Below are 18,332 nucleotides of genomic sequence, written 5' to 3'. Positions count from 1 at the left end.
GTAAAAATATAGAAATAGGTGGAGAATCCTTTGTTCCACTTTTCCTTCCCGTAGTAACGTCAGTCGATCGTTTTGACGGGAGTTTAGATTTAGGTTTGGTCACTTCGTCTTTAGCTTCATCCTCTGGCTGTTAACCATCAAACGTTTTTTTTATGTGACCTTTCAATTTTATTTACATCCAAAGGCAAAACAAAAATCTATTCTTTTGTATATTACAGTACTTCAGGATAAAGTATTGGTTTCAATCATACGATATGTATTCATAGTTGAATGGACGATTCATGGTCTTTGCAAGCCAAGCACTCGGTATGAGTTGAAGTTATAATCCATCGTGATCCATTTCTATGTGAGCTATATTTATTTGTGAAAATTCTTCCAGGGAATTGCTTTCAGATCTGAGGTCGATGTTTCATGAATAATGACATACCATGACTAATAGGAAATTTCAATCCCTTGTATTGATTAAAAAGCCCGAGAATCAAAGGTAAATGTTGTGGTTTTCTCATTTGATGATTTCAAGGTAATCCCTATTTCGAGCTGATTTCTCATAACCTTTCAAATGATTACCTCTCTAGCTCAAGGAGCCCATGACATCTGGCATAACTGGTGAAGTTGAAGGAAACCTGTGAATTGATTTTTGCAATAAAGGCCCTTATTTGCAACGTCAGACAGCCCAAACAAAACGGAAGGACGCCTGGCAGATTGCTAAATATATTACTTGTGACGTGCCAAGAAAGCAATTTCTTTTCAGGACATTATGTGACCCAGATCACTAATATTGAATAAGATTTTGATAGAATTAGCCAAAAACCACACATATCCATTACAATTATTTTCATTCATCATATTCGTTATGTATATTTTATCAATCATGCTGACATCAATTATATTACTTTTTTAAAAACCATTCAAGTAAAAGCAATCGGCCCAATCGGCCCTTTATTTGGTAAAGGCTAGCTTACAAAGCGCCCTCTGAAGTGCAGACCCTAAACCATATTTCGCGCAGCGGAAGGAGGCCATGAAAAGATGTTAAAGGGCGTCAATTTTTGGCTCTAAGCCTCCACTAAGAGTACTTAAACTTGATTGAGGGTATGACACACAAATCCTTAACTGCATCATATCAGGAAGCATGGACGGAGAAAAGAGTTTATTTGTCATATCTTGACAACAACGTTGTGGTACGGTTTTGAAGCATCTCAACTACATTGACTATATACTTTGCCGGGACACCAGGGTCCAATAACAATAACACATTGAAAGTACACCATTTTTTCATCAAAACAAACGTAGAGTACACTCAATCAGAAGATGTGAATGACACATTGTCTGCGATATTCTTCTTTTGCTCTGTCTGATATCCGTTTTTGGGGGACCATTAACATTCACTTTTTTACCTTCTTTGTAATTGCTTTTTGCCCATAATTTGGCATCCAGAGATGACACAAAATCTAACTCTTGGAACTTTTTCAGCCAGATTTTTGCTAAGCTAGATCTCGGATTTTAGGGGCTAATATTTTTTTCTGGTTAATCATCAAATTTGATGTTTTTTTTATCACATATGTCGGCAAAACGGGAAAACTGAAAGTGCGGCCAAAAGTTTTGGGGATGAAAATCCTAAAGTCAGAGTTTAAAACTCGATCTCGAATTTGAACGGCTTGTAACTATTTTTCCTGAAAACTTATCAAATTTAAAGGGTTTCCTAATTTTACTTTTCTTAACAACGGGAAGTTCTGCCTTATTTGACAAACCGAATCTTGGACCCAAATCTGTCGAAGTTTTTCAATTTGGCTCAGTCTGAAGATGGCCATTTTGGATGAATGAATGATTCGGGGGATCCAAAATTTTCTCATCCTCGTGGGTCCACTATTCAAAATGTTCACGGATACACTTACTAAAATGCAGTTCATTTTTGAAAATCTTGCTTAACATCATCATGAAGTTTAAAACATTGCAATGGCCCAAAGGCATATAGCTAATTGTTGAAATCGTGCACGCATAACGGTACCGTGCCATTTATGAAGGCTGCATAAAGATTGAAGCACTACTTGACATACTCAGTATCGATTGAGATAATGTAAAATGACATTTCACAAGGTGCAATTTGTCATTAAAAAATTGATCTCCATACACAATCTGTAGAAACTCAATGTGTAGTGATGGTCCAACATTTGTGCGACTCAACGTTCTCGAATCTTGGCGCAACGAGTGTTGAGCAATAAATGCATCGTTACGTGGACAGTTGTCACACAGTTGGCCTCGAAAGCTTAACTCTCATATTTGTATGAAGAAGAAGATTTGGTGCTGGGAAACAGTTTCCTCCTAGAGCGCTTAAGAAAGATGAACTTTCACGTCTACCATGTCTCAATGAACTCCATTTTCAGACACAAAATTCGCCAGAAATTTCGGTGGAATCAAATTAAAAAGCGATGCGTGATAACATTTGAAAAAGGTAGGCTATCCCATATGAGGCAAAGCTTCTCCCCAGTAGTTGTTCAAAATAATCCTTCAGTATATGTAACTTGAGCCCTTGTAGCTTAAGCGTGTGACAACCGACATCTTAGATTTTTAAACAGTCATTTTTTATTTGGAGGGCTGTGAAGAATAAGACCATGATATTTCGGGGAGTAAAAGCTTAATTTGAACTTTTTCCCCCTCTTTTTACCAAAATTTTACTTTTTTCTAGCTTTTGGATATGCATTTGATATTCCTCCACGCATTTTTGACGCTAACCTTTAAATACCCAATGCAAGTGTGGTTGTTAAAAGACACTATAACAACCATCGTTGTTAACATTAAAAAAAAGCGTTTGGCACCATTATTGTTGGCGTCTCAAAATGACCGATACATCGCTCATGATAATCATTTCTCTAAATCATGGACATTTTTTTTAAACACACATGCCTGGTAAACATCTGAAAGTTTGTATTGGGCTTTTTCCTTGGATCAAAGCTCCACAACCCTGGATCTGGGACATAAAAGACTCCGTTTGCTTTTGTTAAGACAGAATGCGGGACACGGTTGGTTATGGACATCCCAATCAAGATTTCTTCCAAGCAATCAACTCTTAATCTTGCCATCACGGAACCATGGATCAGGTCATTTAAACTGTGCTAAAGTAAGCGCATGCTTTTCATATATGAACTGATAGACATCTAACGCAATGGAACAGTCCCAAGTCCTCACAAGAAGGGTCAATCAAGATTGGCTGGCCTTACATTCTCTCTGGTTTGCATTACGAGGTACAATAATCTAAATTCCAGGGCACACTTAGTCTAGTAAACTGAACTTTAGCTTTATATAATTCCAATCATATAGTTAATATAAGGACAGATTTGCAACCCCCTTTAACCATTTACAGATACACTTTTGCATTCTTACTTTTGCAATGCATTTTTGCACATTCCCTTGACATCTCGAGAAGATGAAAGAAAATAAAAAATGCTTTGATATAGTGACTCAAAGGTATGAAATTTGCCTCATGATTTTATTTCAATTGATATTATGCAAAATCGCACATTCCAGGATTTTAAAGGTGTCTAACAACAAAGAGACAACAAAACAAGGATAATCCATGTATAAAAGTCACACCTCAGAAAAGCGTGTTTTTAAACATAAAGGGTAAAACATCGCGAGGTTTGTAATAACTGCTTTTCTTTCCTTTATTGAGGCCGGTTCTTTAAAAAGCAAGTTGAGTGGTTTACTTGTAAAGGGCCATGTTTTAGCTTCGTATCAAGGAGCTACAGGATGGATATGCGACTTTTTAGAAATGACATTTAATTTTAAGTTCCAATAAAAATCATTGTGGCCGCCACCCCTCAAACAAACCCCATTTGATTGCATCAAGCTAACTACACTTTCAACTTACAAAATCGTCACCTTAGTTATGCTATGAATAGACTTGAAAATATTCGTTCAAATAGTCATATCTCTCTATCTTTCGTTGGACAATCGCTACGGAGCAACCTTTACTCGTCTACGGTAGTTTGTCTTTAAAAGCTACCTATAAAGAACCCAGCGCATCGCTTTCGTCTTCTGGTACGAACTAAGAGCTTTAAAGAACAAGTCTCTGTTCATCTCTATCGCACATCTGAACCGTGATCTTCTACAATTTCTGCTTAACGAGAATTTCACCTTTTTCCACACTCTAGTTCTTTTTTCTTTTTTTTTTGGTTTGGTTTTTCACTGGCTTATCTAACCCTTAGAGGGAATGTAATTCCCAGTACTATCAAAATGAAAGGTTATAATTCGTCTATTTATTAACTTTCAATCTTTATGTGATATTTGGTCTACCAACGAATTTGAGTTGGCAGACCGAGCTAGTCCTTGAATGTAGGGTTGATCTGGAATGCTATCTAAAAATTTGTCCAAGTCTAGTCTAGTGATAAGTGACTAAATATATTCAAAGTATAATATGATTTTAACTATGTCACTCGAAACAGAACCGTTCCTTAGGGGCTTCCCGACATAAAAAATGTCCGGCATTATGAACATAACTTCGTAGAGGAAATTTTAGGTTTAGACCATACTTGAGAAGCTGTTGGCCATTCTCAGAAGTCGTAACAAGAACTGATTGAATGGCGTGCGCAGAAATGTGCAGATTACAATCGCGTTTTGAATGAGGATTTGGCCTGACAGTTCTCAAAACAATGAAATCCAAAACCCCGTGACGTCTTTCGAACCTGGCCATCCCTGACGTTGCTGAGAAGTGAATTGTCCGAATATCTTGATACCCAAGAGTTTGGACAGATTCTCCTTTTGCTCAAAATTCATCCTCATTCAATGAGTCAAGATTTCAAGATTCAAGGGCAGATCTTGATTTCAACATCCCAAGAAAAGGGAACGGTCTGTTTTGCAATCGTGGCTTGATAACACCTACGAGAAATTTTACGACCTCAATTTGCAGCACTTTCTTTTCACAAAGGCTTTCAACAACTTAGTCAATATTTGAGATCGGTTCAAGTTGTAAGGTTTATGAGAGGAATACGGTAAGTGGCTCATTTTAGTCCTACGTATTTAATCAATATTAGCCAATGTGTGGATGAGCTCAATATTTGATCGTTTGTTTTATCACATTTACAAAACTTGTCCTTTATCGGATAATTAAATGTGGAAAGAAGTGATAAAATGAATTTGCCATATATTTGGTCATATGAATGATCATAAGAATGAAATACCCAACACACCTTCAATAATGCATGTCTATTTTTCAATTGCATGAAAACTTATTTAGGTATATTTTTCAACTCGGGAACTCAACCAGAACCAGGGGGTCCTTTCATGGACCAAAACAGCTTCAGGTACAGTAGAGTCATGAAAAAAGGCCTTAGTGGAAAAATGGCAAAGTTAAAATTCCATCCCAATTCTTTGAACTTGAGGTTTATAACATATCTTTTGGTTTATGAAGCAAAGAATATGATTAGTTTGCTTTTTGTCGCAACTTTAATCAAGCTTGATCTTAAATTTTGACAAAATTACATTAACGTTGAATATAAACATCGCTAGTACGTAGAAATTAGCTATTGCAAAAAGTGACAAATTTGAAAATTAAACAGTCACATGTATCATTTAAATACTTTAGGAATGTGTATAATATAATAGTGTAGCTTTTGGCACTGAACTAAAATGAAAGACAATTTTACATGTTTAGTAAGTTTCAAATGAATTTTTTGGCCACTGTTAGCTTTGAAAAAAAAAGAAACTTAATGAAAATGGAAAAATGTTAATTCTTGTTGTTTTATTGAAAAGATAATGATATGCCTTGGAAATAGTTGGAATTTTTCGATCTTTTAAGGTGGAAAACTGCAATTTTCAAGTAGTAATAACTAGGCATCTGATGAATAGAAGTTTATGAAATTTTACGGCAATACACAACAAAGTGAACATTTAATACTGATTGACTACGTTTTTGACAATCACATATGTTAATGGACTTTAAGTTATCTTAAACACCTATCTGAGCTGTTTTTTAAAACATATCTGGAGGTCTTAGCATTTGAGCAAACACGTAACCAGAAAATAAAACCACCGTGGAAACTCAGGAGGCATGTCCAAAGTTATGTAGTACGAGTATCTTATTCCTCTTTTTAATTCGAAAAATGTCTCAGAGTTACTATGACCATGAACAAGCCGATTTGGCGGGAAGCTCGTTCGAAGTCCATAGTTCTAGAAGTTCGTGGTGCAACCTAAGGCCCCGGTTTTTGCTTCCGTCCCAAATCTGACAACAAGGAAGAATCGCTTCTGATAATACATACCCAGACGGTCAACATGCTTGTAAAAAGTAATTTTTGAAGTAGAATGAAGGATCGGTCGTGACCTAGACTTTGAAAACCCACTACCTAAGGCGACTGAAAGATACTTTAATTGGGATTGCCGACCGCGCAAAAAATAACCTTGAATCCCACATTCTAGAAGGTCCATTCGATTTGACGAGCTGATATGTCGTCCATACCAGACCCAGTCCGGATTTAAATCCGCGTCTTGAAGGTTGATCATGCCAGCATGGCCTTTGGTCCTAATTTGGATTCTGCCACGGTCTTCGTTATTAAGACCTGAGACTTACAATGAAATGGTTTAAGCTAGAGAGCTACACCGGCGCCTTACCACGGTTTGTGGGTAACTGTTTTTTGGGCTAGAGTTGACCACATAATGTTCAACTATTTACCACTTGTCCCACATACCATGTTGTTTTAATTTTTTTTGGAGCCTTTTACGGTCAAAAATATTTGAATTGCCGCTGACCTTGAATTGGCCTATGATTTATCTGTCAGCTTTGTAGAGCAAACACTATCTTCTGCGTTGCACGGGGAAAGTTTTCCTCTTTTTATGTTCATGTCTCCCTCTGTCACTCTTCGATCCATTTGCATATTAATCACTCAATAATCACTTTTGTTTCTTCCCTTTAGATTCCTAGTGGCCAATTCTTGGATTCAGAGTCGGCCTGAGAAAATAAAATTATCTGGTTCGGCTCATCGCATCACTCATTTTTATTGAAGATCATGCCCCGTACTTTTAGCGTCCATATCATGAATTCGAAAACATTAATTCATGGTGGCAAATACGGGATCTTATTTCTGCCCCAAGCATCAAAATCTTGATCATGTTCCTTACCTTCAAACACATTCCGACTATAAATAGCCCCTTTAAGCTTTGATCCAATCATGGAACCCAAATTTGGAACACTGGGAGCACGGGTAATAAACACCACTTTATACTTCCATGGATGTATATTGTCAAAATCAAAACAAATTCTTGGCCACTTTGTGTAGTTCTGTCCTTCTAGTTAAGGGGGACGTCAGACTTGTCGAGCGATCTCTCTCGATTCTCGAGTCTTTTTGGGTGACCGGTAAATCAGCCTTAAGAGCATTCACTCCTTTGGACTTCTTATTTCATTTTGTTTTCCTTTCATAATTTATAGCTTCCAAAAGTAGTTTTAGTCCCTCACATTTCTTATGATTTTACCATTTGATATTTTGTAACTGAAGGCACAAGTAGGTTATTTATTTTTTATTGCATTACTTCAGTAGTTCGGTGCTTTTTTCCAGGGCAGCAAACAAAAATCTCTTGGTTAAATAGGAAAGTTCTGCCCAAAGCAAGACTGAGCATCTCAAGATTTACGAATAAACTGATTAGGGTCGGTCGAATATGGTAGTTTTTAAATCGTATCTTTAAATTTCACCAATAGATGGCGCCCCAACAAGGGTTGGCACAGGTAAAAATAAAGAATCAGTGATTTTTGTTTTTAATTTTCTCTGAAACTGATTTTACCAATTTTAACTAGGTTTGCCAAAATTCGGGGTAAAAAATTGGACCAAAACAGTATAATTGAGTTTTTGGGCACTTGGCCGCATTTAATAGACATGAATGAGCTAACAGGGCCACCTTTTACTGACAGACGTGATCCTTAAGAAATTGCATGTAGTGCCATCTATCTATAGTCTAGTGTTCTCTAACAATCAACATTGAAATAGAACTTTTTCTGCGGTGAAGATCTTTACACTGTTCCAGTGTCAGTTCCAAAAAAGACCAGTCAATGTAAAACAACAGCATTTTATGGACTTATGACGTATTTTAAGGATCTTCGGTTCGTTGCTCGACACAGTTATTAAACCGTATTTTCCTGGGAATAGATGAAATACCAATGTTTTCTTTGCCTCGGAGAGAATGAACGTTGAGCTGATTGCGGCTTATATGGCTAAAATAATATCAACCAATATAGCGTAACTTCTAAAAATAAAAACGTCCCTCCATATTTTTTCGAAGGTTTTCCTAGGAAGCCTAAATGTCACCCCTCTCAAAGCCGTTGAAATTAGTCCGTATTATCATATATAAGTTGTTTTCATGGTTAGTACAAAAAGATGTACTATCGTATAGTTTGAGAGTAGATCAGGGCTGAAGTGCCTTTTCCACTGGATGAGATAAAACGGCTTGAATGAATGAATGTCTGGCTAGAAGTAATTTTGCTCGTGGTTTAAGAGACAACTGTGGCATCATCCAAAAGTCAATTCGTAGTTGGAGACGGTTGAATTAGCTATAGGTACATCTCGAACTTGAATGGTTTTTGCTATCTATCCATGCTTATCTTTCCCAAGTTTGGAAGAGGATGACAATAATGGTTGTCGTCGGGTCAAACCAACTTTGCCTCCCACACGTTTATCAAGAAGCATTTTTTTCCTTTCGCTAGGCGACGCATTCATTCGGTTCAGACTCGAATCTCCTATCGAGCTTTTAAAAACTCGAAAGATTTCCTTCGTACTATCTCAGTAGTAGATTTGATCAAATTTAGATGCAGACAAAGGATTCTCTTCATAGCCTGTATAAGTAAGTCAAAATAAAAACTTGCCGTTTCAAATAATCTTCAAGACAGAAGCATAATCATTTTTTTCTTTTACGTTGATACTATTGTTACAACATTAGCTAGTTACTGTATTTCGGATATTATGAGATGCTATTTATTTTTTTCCAACTGAAATTGGAGAGCACTTCATAATTGGTGACGTAAGAAGAACAAAATATCCCATGAAACAAACCAGTCCTTCATAAAAACCATGAGATGATTGATTGAAAACTGTTAGTATTTTAACACTTCATACTTCAAACGTCGTCTTTTGCAAATATTTCAAATCGATCTGATGTCGGAAAATCTTCATCAATAGCCAATTTAACAGATTAACAAACCAAGTGGATTTTCTCTTTTATTGAGGTTTTACATAACTACCTTAATACTGATCCACATCCGTTATTATTTCCGTCCTTGGGGAAAATGAATCATTCATGAGGTGTTATGTTTCTGCTCCAAAATACACATCTTTCGGATACATATAGCAGGATATTGCTCTAACAACAAAATACATATTGTAACAAAATATCTTGACTTTAGCCAGACGTCTTCTCTGTATTGTCACAAAGGGGTCTCCCAAAAGACATTCGATGCAAAAATGAAAGAAGTCGAGTGCTCGCTTCGTGGTCATTTTGCGTTGAACAAATGACGAGTCTTCAACTTGAAGAACTGTCCGTGTCATCAGGCAAATAAAGGACAGACGTTTTGCCCGGGCCCATGGTGTTGACTAACAATTGGCAATTCAGTCTTTGATATTCTAGAACCGCCCTCGAAGAGTATGAACAACCGGGTGTTGCAATGGTTTTCCGCCCTAGGAGTTTCCACCGCATTCTTCATTTGCCGTCAATAAACGGAAGCACACTATTGAAGATGTTAGGGAGTCGAAATCAAAGTTTGAATCTTACGTTATTCGAAGTTAGACTTTAAAAAAAAGCTTACTTTACAGTACTGAACTAACATTTTGAGGCACATTTTGCGTCTATCTAGGGCGTGGGGGGGGGGTTATTCTTAAGTAAATGATTGAAAATTTTCATCACCTTCTGGAATTGGAGGGAGTGGGAAAAAGATAACGGAGCTTTCTCCCTCTTGAGTCATGATACGTACATATTTGAAATGCTTTCCCACACCTTTGAGTACTACTATCTGATAGCTGACCTGAATCCACGCTCCATGAGCACAAATAATGAGAACACATTCCTTATTCTCGTTGACTTCATCATAATATCTTGTTTCTGCGCCCGCGCCATGTTCCATTGTTTCTAATTCGTGGAACACCTGATCCTTAGACCTTTTTAAGGCTTTTTGTGTTCTCTTTAGACCGACATGGAGTGTACATGTTACTAAAAAAGGGTGTTAGTAAAAACAGTGCTCTAATATGTACAAGAGTTCAAAGGACTTGCATGAACCTTTCTGTACAGGGTCCGCAAAAATTCTAACTCCAATTTTAAGATTTTTAGTGATCTGTTTCAATTGAGATTTACATCATTGAAAAATCGTGATGTCTGCTCAAATGAGTCATATCATGTATATTTAAGAACAAAATTGTGCCGCTAAAAAACATTTCGATAATTTGGATCATTTTATGTCCAACCCCCGTGAGCGCAAATAAACAAAAAAAGTGACTCAAAGATCACTCGGTCTGTTAACTAAATGCTCAAGAATGTTTAAAGGTCATCAGTTAGGATCCAAAAATCTGCCAAGTAAAATTGACAACCCAGAAAGTTTTTTTAATTTTTTTGCCAATTTTCTACTTTGTTTGCCACTCTTTATTTTACTTGACCATTACCGTCCAAAATGACATCCATTTGGTTTGACGGATAGCTATTTTTGGATCTTACGCGGCAAAATGGAAGTATTTGGAAGTCATATTGTTCTGGGGACTCATTTGTGGCAACATGTCCAATAAGTCTGTTCAAGTTGTTCTCAGAACCACGACATTTGATCAAACTCGACTCGATTTACTCTCAATTGAAAGCCCTCATGAGGAAGTTTGTATTTTGTCACCTACTCATTAAATAAACTGCCCTTCATCCTAAATTAGATCTTTGCTTCACAATGATCGGCTTAGAATAGAAGGTAAAAGCTGAGTGCTTTCTGAGTGCATCACCATTACTTGTCTGGGGAAAGAAACCCAATATTCTGACTCAGATAGCTCGCTCTATGGACCTTAGACTCTCGATGATACCTGACATCAACATCAAAATGGCCAACCTTGTCTCCTATTTGACACATTGTAGCCTTTGCCAGATTTTTTCTTCCCATATGGAGAGGAGATAATATGACCTTATCAGGTAATTTCAAAGTAAATCGGTAAGATTTTACCGATCCGTCTCCAAAAGATGCTTTGCTTCAACTCTGAATAAGGAATCTAATACGCAAGTTTTCTTACCATGAGACGTTAAACGTCTTTCAGTTGAAACTACGCTTTGCAATTCTCGTAATTGTGATGGCAAAAATAATTACATCACAACACAGATCTGCTCATTATGCGGTCCACACTGTTTTCATATTTCGAGTCTTTCTTCTACAACTCCCACAACGAGCATATTACGAGATGCATCATAAAAAGAACCAGAAACATGATGATCATGAATACGCACGAAAATGAAGCAAGGTCGAATTAAACAGGCAAATTCTCATTGATAGACCGCCAAAAGCGTTGTTCTTATATCGAGGAGAAATTCGAGAGGGTTGCAATGACCGGGTTTCTTCCCAATGCCTTGGTTCAACTTCTTCACACATTTGAACCGTCAAACTTTTGCTATTTCTGCTCATTAACCCGGGAGCTCTTAGGTCGACATTTTCGTCCTACAGGGCATGTCAAGTGATGGAAGTTCAAGGAAAAATGTGGTCCGGCACCCTGATTTTGGACAATTTTGCGAGGGAGAACTAAGACAAACATCACAGACAACTCGCACCATCCGCCCATTGAATTTTTAATAATCGAAAGATTTTGAGTGAGGTGCGTTACACAACCCAACAAAATGAGCATGTTTGGTGCTAACCGAACGCACAACAAATTGGCTCAATACCACAATGCTACTTGCTTAGACAAGCAGGTAAAATGAAATAAATGTCAAAATGCAATGCATGCACAATGCAGTTTGGCTGGGCATGTTGTCTTTGATTTCACTCCATGGAATAACGTCATTTTTTCATGAACGCGTTCCCTTGACAAGCCCTATTAGAATCGTTGCAAATTTTCTCGATTAGTCATCCCTTCACAGTGGCCTTATCAAATTTTGACGGAATAGCTAAACACTGCATTTTTTAGCTTTAGCCACCGTTTTAATTTCATTACTTTATGATGCTCTAAGTCAGATTGAAAAACTTTCAGTTCTAAAACTATTAAAGCATTTCAAATTTCAAATCCTTATTCATTGTGTTAAGGATCACACTTAGTAACCACTTCCATAGGGAATAGGATGTGATCTATCAAACTGCTTCTGAGTACATGAGGTTCAATGGTCATATTTTCTTCAAATTCAGCTCTCTAATACCCTCCCTATAGGAAAGTTTAGGCAGGCTGTGGCAGCCTTGTTTGTTTGCTGGTACCAGAGTCAGTGATGCAAGTTTGGGGCTTCAAACACGTTTTTGATAAACTGACCCTTCTTTCACATTGCTATATCAGGGAATATCAGGGGTCCTCTGAGCAACAAAACAACAATCAACATTCCAGTAGTGGTCCGTGATTGATTGAAATTCTCAGATATGGAACCAGACATGTTTGTTCTGTTTACTCCGTCGGAGTGGCGGAGGAGGATCGATAGGATCCATCTGGGTTGGCCGTGGTGTGCAAACATCAGGTGTCGGAGGTGTCGGAGGAGCTGAAGGAGCTGGCAGCAGGTACCGTCGGTTCCGGACAAAGCGTCCCGCCTTCGTTTGAACTGTGTAGGAACGGCCAGACTTTGATCTTTCAATGATCTTCCCGGAACCAAACAACCATTCTTTGCCGATTGGGTGTTGGATATGAACCTCATCACCAGTGTTCAGTTCGGGCAGGGCAGTCGGCGCAGCGTAGCGCACACGCCACTCATCTGTTGTTTGGCGGGCTGCCCAGAAGGCCGTGGTCTGCTCCAATTGAAAATCTAGCGACCTAGCCGTGGGAAGGCGGGTCCGTAGATGGCGGCCAAAAAATCCCAGAGCAAGCTCGTAGCCGTCAGGCCGTGGGGTGGCACACCATCCCAGAAGTGCTGCACGAAATTCGCTGCCATCAACGCCCGCGTGTTTTTGAAGCAAGGACTTCATGGATCTGACGGCTGCCTCCGCCAAATCGTTACTACGAGGATTGTAGGGCGAGCTGGTCTCCAAGGTGATGCCAAGGTTGGAGCACGATTCGGCAAATCGATCCTGAAACTGGGGACCCCCATCTGATTTCAACCGACGTGGAAATCCAAAGTCGTTGAACCAATCCCGTAACCTTGTCCACACGGCATCAGTCGCGGTGGTCTTCATCCTGGACATGAAAGGAAAGCCACTAAAGCGATCCACCATCACCAAAAAGTGTTTACCCTCCACTTCAAACAAATCCACGGACACGGCCTCCATCGGGAAAGAGGCCATCCATATCAATGCCGGAGAGAATGGGTTCGTGGGCTTGAGACGGTAATTTTTTAACGAATTTTTTGCACCTCTTGATCCACAGCTTGATCTCGTTTCCCATTCCAGGCCAATGTTAGAGCTGTTTGGCCAACTCAATCGTTTTGGTGATGCCCAAATGGGAACGGTGGAATAATTCCAGAATTGCTTGCCGAGCTGGTCGGGGGACAACAACACGGTCGCCGACAAGAACCAGACCCTCCTCACTTCCTGAGCGATTTTCCCGAAAGTTGACAATGGCGCGGGAAGTGAATGTCCATGCAAAATGCACTCGAGCAAATGGGCATATTCGTTGTCAGTGTTTGGGAGGAGGATGTGGAAGGCGGGGTCGACCTCACAAATGGTCGCACATAATGCTAAGTCAAGTGAGGGGTCGCCCGCAAAAACCGGGAAACGGCTCAGTGCATCGGCAATCAAGTGGTTTTTTCCCGCTGACCATGTCACTGAGAAAGAGCATTGGTCAAGGTTTTCCCGCAGCCTCTGTAATCGAGTATTATTTAAGGCTGCCAATGGTTTCTGAAATATGCCAAGCAAAGGTCGATGATCAGTAATGACCTCAAATTTTGGCATTCCTCGTAGAAAGTAGCAGCATTTCTGCACAGCAGACCATATCGCACTCAACTCCAACTCCACTGTGGCATAGTTTTTCTGTGCTGGTGACAAAGCGCATGATCCACACTGGATCAGATAAATGTTGCTGTCGCCCCCGATTACTGGTCCCTGTTGGACGAGTGCAAATCCAAGTCCGTGGAGTTTGGAAGCATCGGTAAGTAATTGAGTTGGTAAATTGGGGTCAAACGGTTTGACGACCGCGGGTGACGTCAATATCTCTTTGGCCTTACAGAACTCGGACTTGTGCTCGGGTAACAATAACCATGCCGACGATTTTTTCGAGAGCTGGTGGATTCTTACCATGGCGTGCTGCAGGTCTGGTAAAAATGCTCCCAACTGGTTAGCTAGTCTGAGGAAGGATTGGAGGTCGGAAACTAATTTGGGGCTAGAAAAGCCCTCAGTGCTTCCAGTTTGGCCGGGTCCGGTTTCAATCTGCCGTCTGACATGATAAATCCGGCAAACTTGACGGTTCTTCCAATCTCAAACTTACCAATAGAGAGCTTAATTCCGTATTTGCGGCACTTTTGCACGACAACGTAGAAGAGTCATGGCTTGTACACAAATGTCATCTACGATTTTTGCAATCCACTTTTTGCGTTTCAGATCTTCTAAGGCCAGATTGGTGCGAAGATTGAATACGTCCCCAGAGCCCTTCCAACCGATAGGTGCGACCAGGGGATGATATTTGCCATCTGGTAACAAGAATGCGCACAAATAGGATGACTCCTCGTCCAATGAGACCTGGTAATATCCATGGACGGCATCCAGCTTGGCAAACCAACGGCTCTTGGGCAAGATCTGACGCATTAGATCAGGTACTGATGAAAATGGATGCATTGATCTTCTGGTGGCCTGATTCAGTTTCCGGTAATCGACAACTAGCCTTACCTTCCCGCCAGGTTTTAGTACAAAATGTGCGGGGGCGCACCAAGTCGTGTTTTCCGTGCACCTTGTCATCATGCCGGCCTATACCAGCTCTTGGCAGAGGTCATTGGCTGGCTTTTCATGGTGGATGGGGACCAATTGAGCAGTCGTCACGTGGTATGGTTTGAATGCTTCGTTGAAAATAAGTTCAATCTTCATCAGGCCGCCCGTCATGGAGCCAGCAGCATCGCCAAGGGATGAGATCGGCAGAATCGACCAGAAATTTCCCGATGACCTTTTCCTCAATTCCATTGCTTTTGAGTCGGTTTTTTGCTCGTTTTATATCCTCCCACTGCACCGTTGTCAACCCGAGATTTATCTTGGAATCAATGGCGGCCCCACTGCCGCCAGTGGCCTTGGACTCCAAGGTGATCACATTAGCAACCGTCTTCTCCTTGGGGCGACAATAATGGACAGCAGGGAAATCGAAGGGCAAGTTCCCCATGGCTTGGAGGTCCCTCTTGCCGAAGAGTGCGTGTCCACCAATATCCGGGGTGACAGTCGCGGATATTTTGGCCTGAGGGTCGCCTCTGACGTGGCCAATGAATTGAAACCTGCCCACGTTTCTGAGCGGTGTCCCGTTTGCTGCGCTAAGTAGTGTGTGAGACGGATCAAGGGTACTGCCTTCTGGGCATAAAGAGATTGGAAAAACCGTCCAGACCGCGCCAGAGTCAGGTAAACCCCAAATGATAAAACTCCCTCTGACATCCTCACACATGACCATGATGAAAGTCATTGCATCCGTGATTTAACGGTGTTCAACTGGGCGCCTAGATTGGATTGGATCGTTGAAGAAGTTGGCAAGGAAAATATAGGGGCATCACGGGTTGGAGTAGCACGAGACATGAGAAGTGTTGCTATTTTGCCGATTTGATTGGTCCATTCGTGAGTGGCAATGACTTTGGCCTCCCTGACAGCCTCTGCTTCGGCCTTAACTGCGTTTTCCAGTCCTACATCATCGTATAGATCCATCATTTCGCCCAATTTGTTTTCAGCTTCTCCCAGTAGGCTCCAAAGCCTGTTTACATCGGCCTCCGCTTTATTCAAATCGCGGACCAAATTCAACTTGTTCGATATTTGCACCCGGCGATTGGCGATTTGTTCCATGAGGCCCATTTTCACGAATCGTGTCGAAGATTCGTGGGGGAGACGACAAGCTCCTGCGGGTGCTCGATAAACCCTGGGTTGGGGTGCAAAGAGGTCGAAGGTTGGGGGGCGTAGTTCGAAAACTAACACTGCGCCATGTTATGTGGGCGTGATAAAGATCAGGATGAGAACAATAAAGCCAAATGATGTCTCCAGATGAAGAACTAAGATACGAGTGATTATTGGGAACAGCAGAAGCACCGAAGTACATGCGAGACTAGAGAGTACCAAAACCATAGAATACTACAAAGTTGAATGGGCCAGTTTTCGCCAGAACTGATCACCCAATCCCCTGCCGCTGTAAGATCCCTTACTAATGTTTTACTATGTCAAATTTATTAACACTTTCGATATCATGAGCTGAAATGAATCAGCAAATTTTCAATGGCCAATTTTAACGAAAAATGGGCCATTCACCATAGTACAATTAGCTAAGGAGTCGCTAAACATTAGTGCTAACATATTTCACTGAAAATGTAACTAAAATTTCGAATGGTCTTAACTTTTTTGAGATGCACCTGACTTTTTAATGCAAAAAAAGAAAAATAATCTTTCATTTTTTTGATATTAAAAGTCGATTTCAATTCTTTGGGAAATTGAATTAAGATATAACCGGCGCATTATGGGGCTTAAACAATGAAATTTGGACCATTAAATTCCATGTAAATAGGTAGATGAGTGATAGGATATTATGATTCATAATCAAATGCTAACTAAGTGTGCTCCCAATTTTCAATGAATAGTTTTGATTTTTTTGCAGTTTTCATACTTTTTTAGGCATGTAAGTTCTTTATGTGGGCCAGAATATTATGATGTAATAAAATGAAAATTGTTCCTTGTGACTTTCTGAGGTAGAAAAATGCCATGGCGCATTTTGCATTTCCGTCAAACTTTTAAAGGGTATTTTTACCCCTGTGATGATATGATGAGGTCAGTCTGCAATAGACTCTGAAGTTCAAGAGTTGCACATAATCAAATGTTCTAGCCCAGTATCTATCTCAATGTGTTGCCTCATGGTTTTTTCTGTACACCAAACATATAGGTATATAGTTACAGAAAAGCTACTATAAGAGGTTGGGAATATGAGACTTACCACGTTGCGAAACAACTTGACCTCTTTTTCTCATTCCCATTTCAAAAAAAGTTCATTCAAAACATACGAGTAAAAGTCTCTTTTAAAATGCGCGCGCCATTAAAAACCGATTGAAAGTCGAGGTGTCCATTTCTCGCAAAATTCCATAGAAAGCAATCAAATCGTGGTGGGCACTTTGATTTGAGTTACTTTTTGTTTGCTACCAAAGCCATCGGGTCTCTGCAAAAACCAAAATCATGCAATCTTTGCAACAAAAGAGCTCTTGAGGCAAAAAGACTAATGGTTGAAAATCGGACTTGCAAATTGTACTGCAATCACATTTTTAACAAAAAAAACATCGCGGACTTCTTTAAGACTTCTTTAAGCAGTGAAAATTTGCTTGATAAAAAATAAAGAGCTAAGTGGAATACTATTGTAAAAAGATTTAACTATTGTTCAAAAAAATCAGAAAAGAATTGAGTACCCGCTATTAAGGGACCTGTGCTAGGCGGGGGTATTGAAGGTGAGCCTAAATAATCACGAAAATAAAACTCCTACTACTATAGATATCCCATTTCGTCGAAGAAAAAGGTGTCACTTTAGTCCAAAGTGTGCTCGATCATCTCCGTCTTAAGAGGTTAGGGATCGCAAAACGGTAAACACCTTGACGTCAAAGAAGCGAATAGGCGCGGTATCACCCCTAAAACAAGAGCATTGGGCATTGAAGCGTCAAAAAACAGTCAGGTCAAAATATCTTGAGAAATTGCAGTTCAGTTGGTTATTGTAGTGGGTTTCTTTTGATACTTCGGATACGTAAAAAAGCGCGAGGAATTCGTGTTCTTTATTTGCAGGATGTTTAAATGAGGTTCAGGGATCATCAAGTCTCTACAACATCATATGGGTGGTGAAACATGGCACAAGCGACAAAGAATTCATATGTGTCATGTCCTTCAGTTCAATCCATCCTAAGATCGGGATCGGGAATAACCAGTCCTTTTTGAAAAACGCTCATCAGGGTTCATTTACCCGGCCAGGGTGGTTGGATGTAATAAAGCTTATTTTTTTCTGAACAACCACGAACTCGTCACTCTTCACCTACAACGAAATTATGCCCCATGATGTCCTAATTTCAAAAAGTACCCT

At 39.9% G+C, this 18,332-nt stretch overlaps 1 protein-coding gene across 1 annotated transcript in view; it reads right to left on the bottom strand.

Moving 5' to 3' along the window:
• LOC131878591 (pyrokinin-1 receptor-like) overlaps positions 1-7,313 on the bottom strand; it is a 65,112-nt gene extending 57,799 nt beyond the window's left edge. The window contains exon 1 of the mRNA XM_059224627.1: positions 7,108-7,313. The gene's annotated coding sequence lies outside the window, so the exon portion shown is untranslated. The remainder of the gene's footprint in view (positions 1-7,107) is intronic.
• Between the last annotated feature and the right edge of the window lie 11,019 nt (positions 7,314-18,332).

Source organism: Tigriopus californicus, chromosome 3 (assembly GCF_007210705.1).
Source record: "Tigriopus californicus strain San Diego chromosome 3, Tcal_SD_v2.1, whole genome shotgun sequence".
In the NCBI taxonomy this organism is placed as follows: domain Eukaryota; kingdom Metazoa; phylum Arthropoda; class Copepoda; order Harpacticoida; family Harpacticidae; genus Tigriopus; species Tigriopus californicus.
Note: the sequence above shows the minus strand (reverse complement) of the source record. Positions and strands in the feature narration are given on the sequence as shown.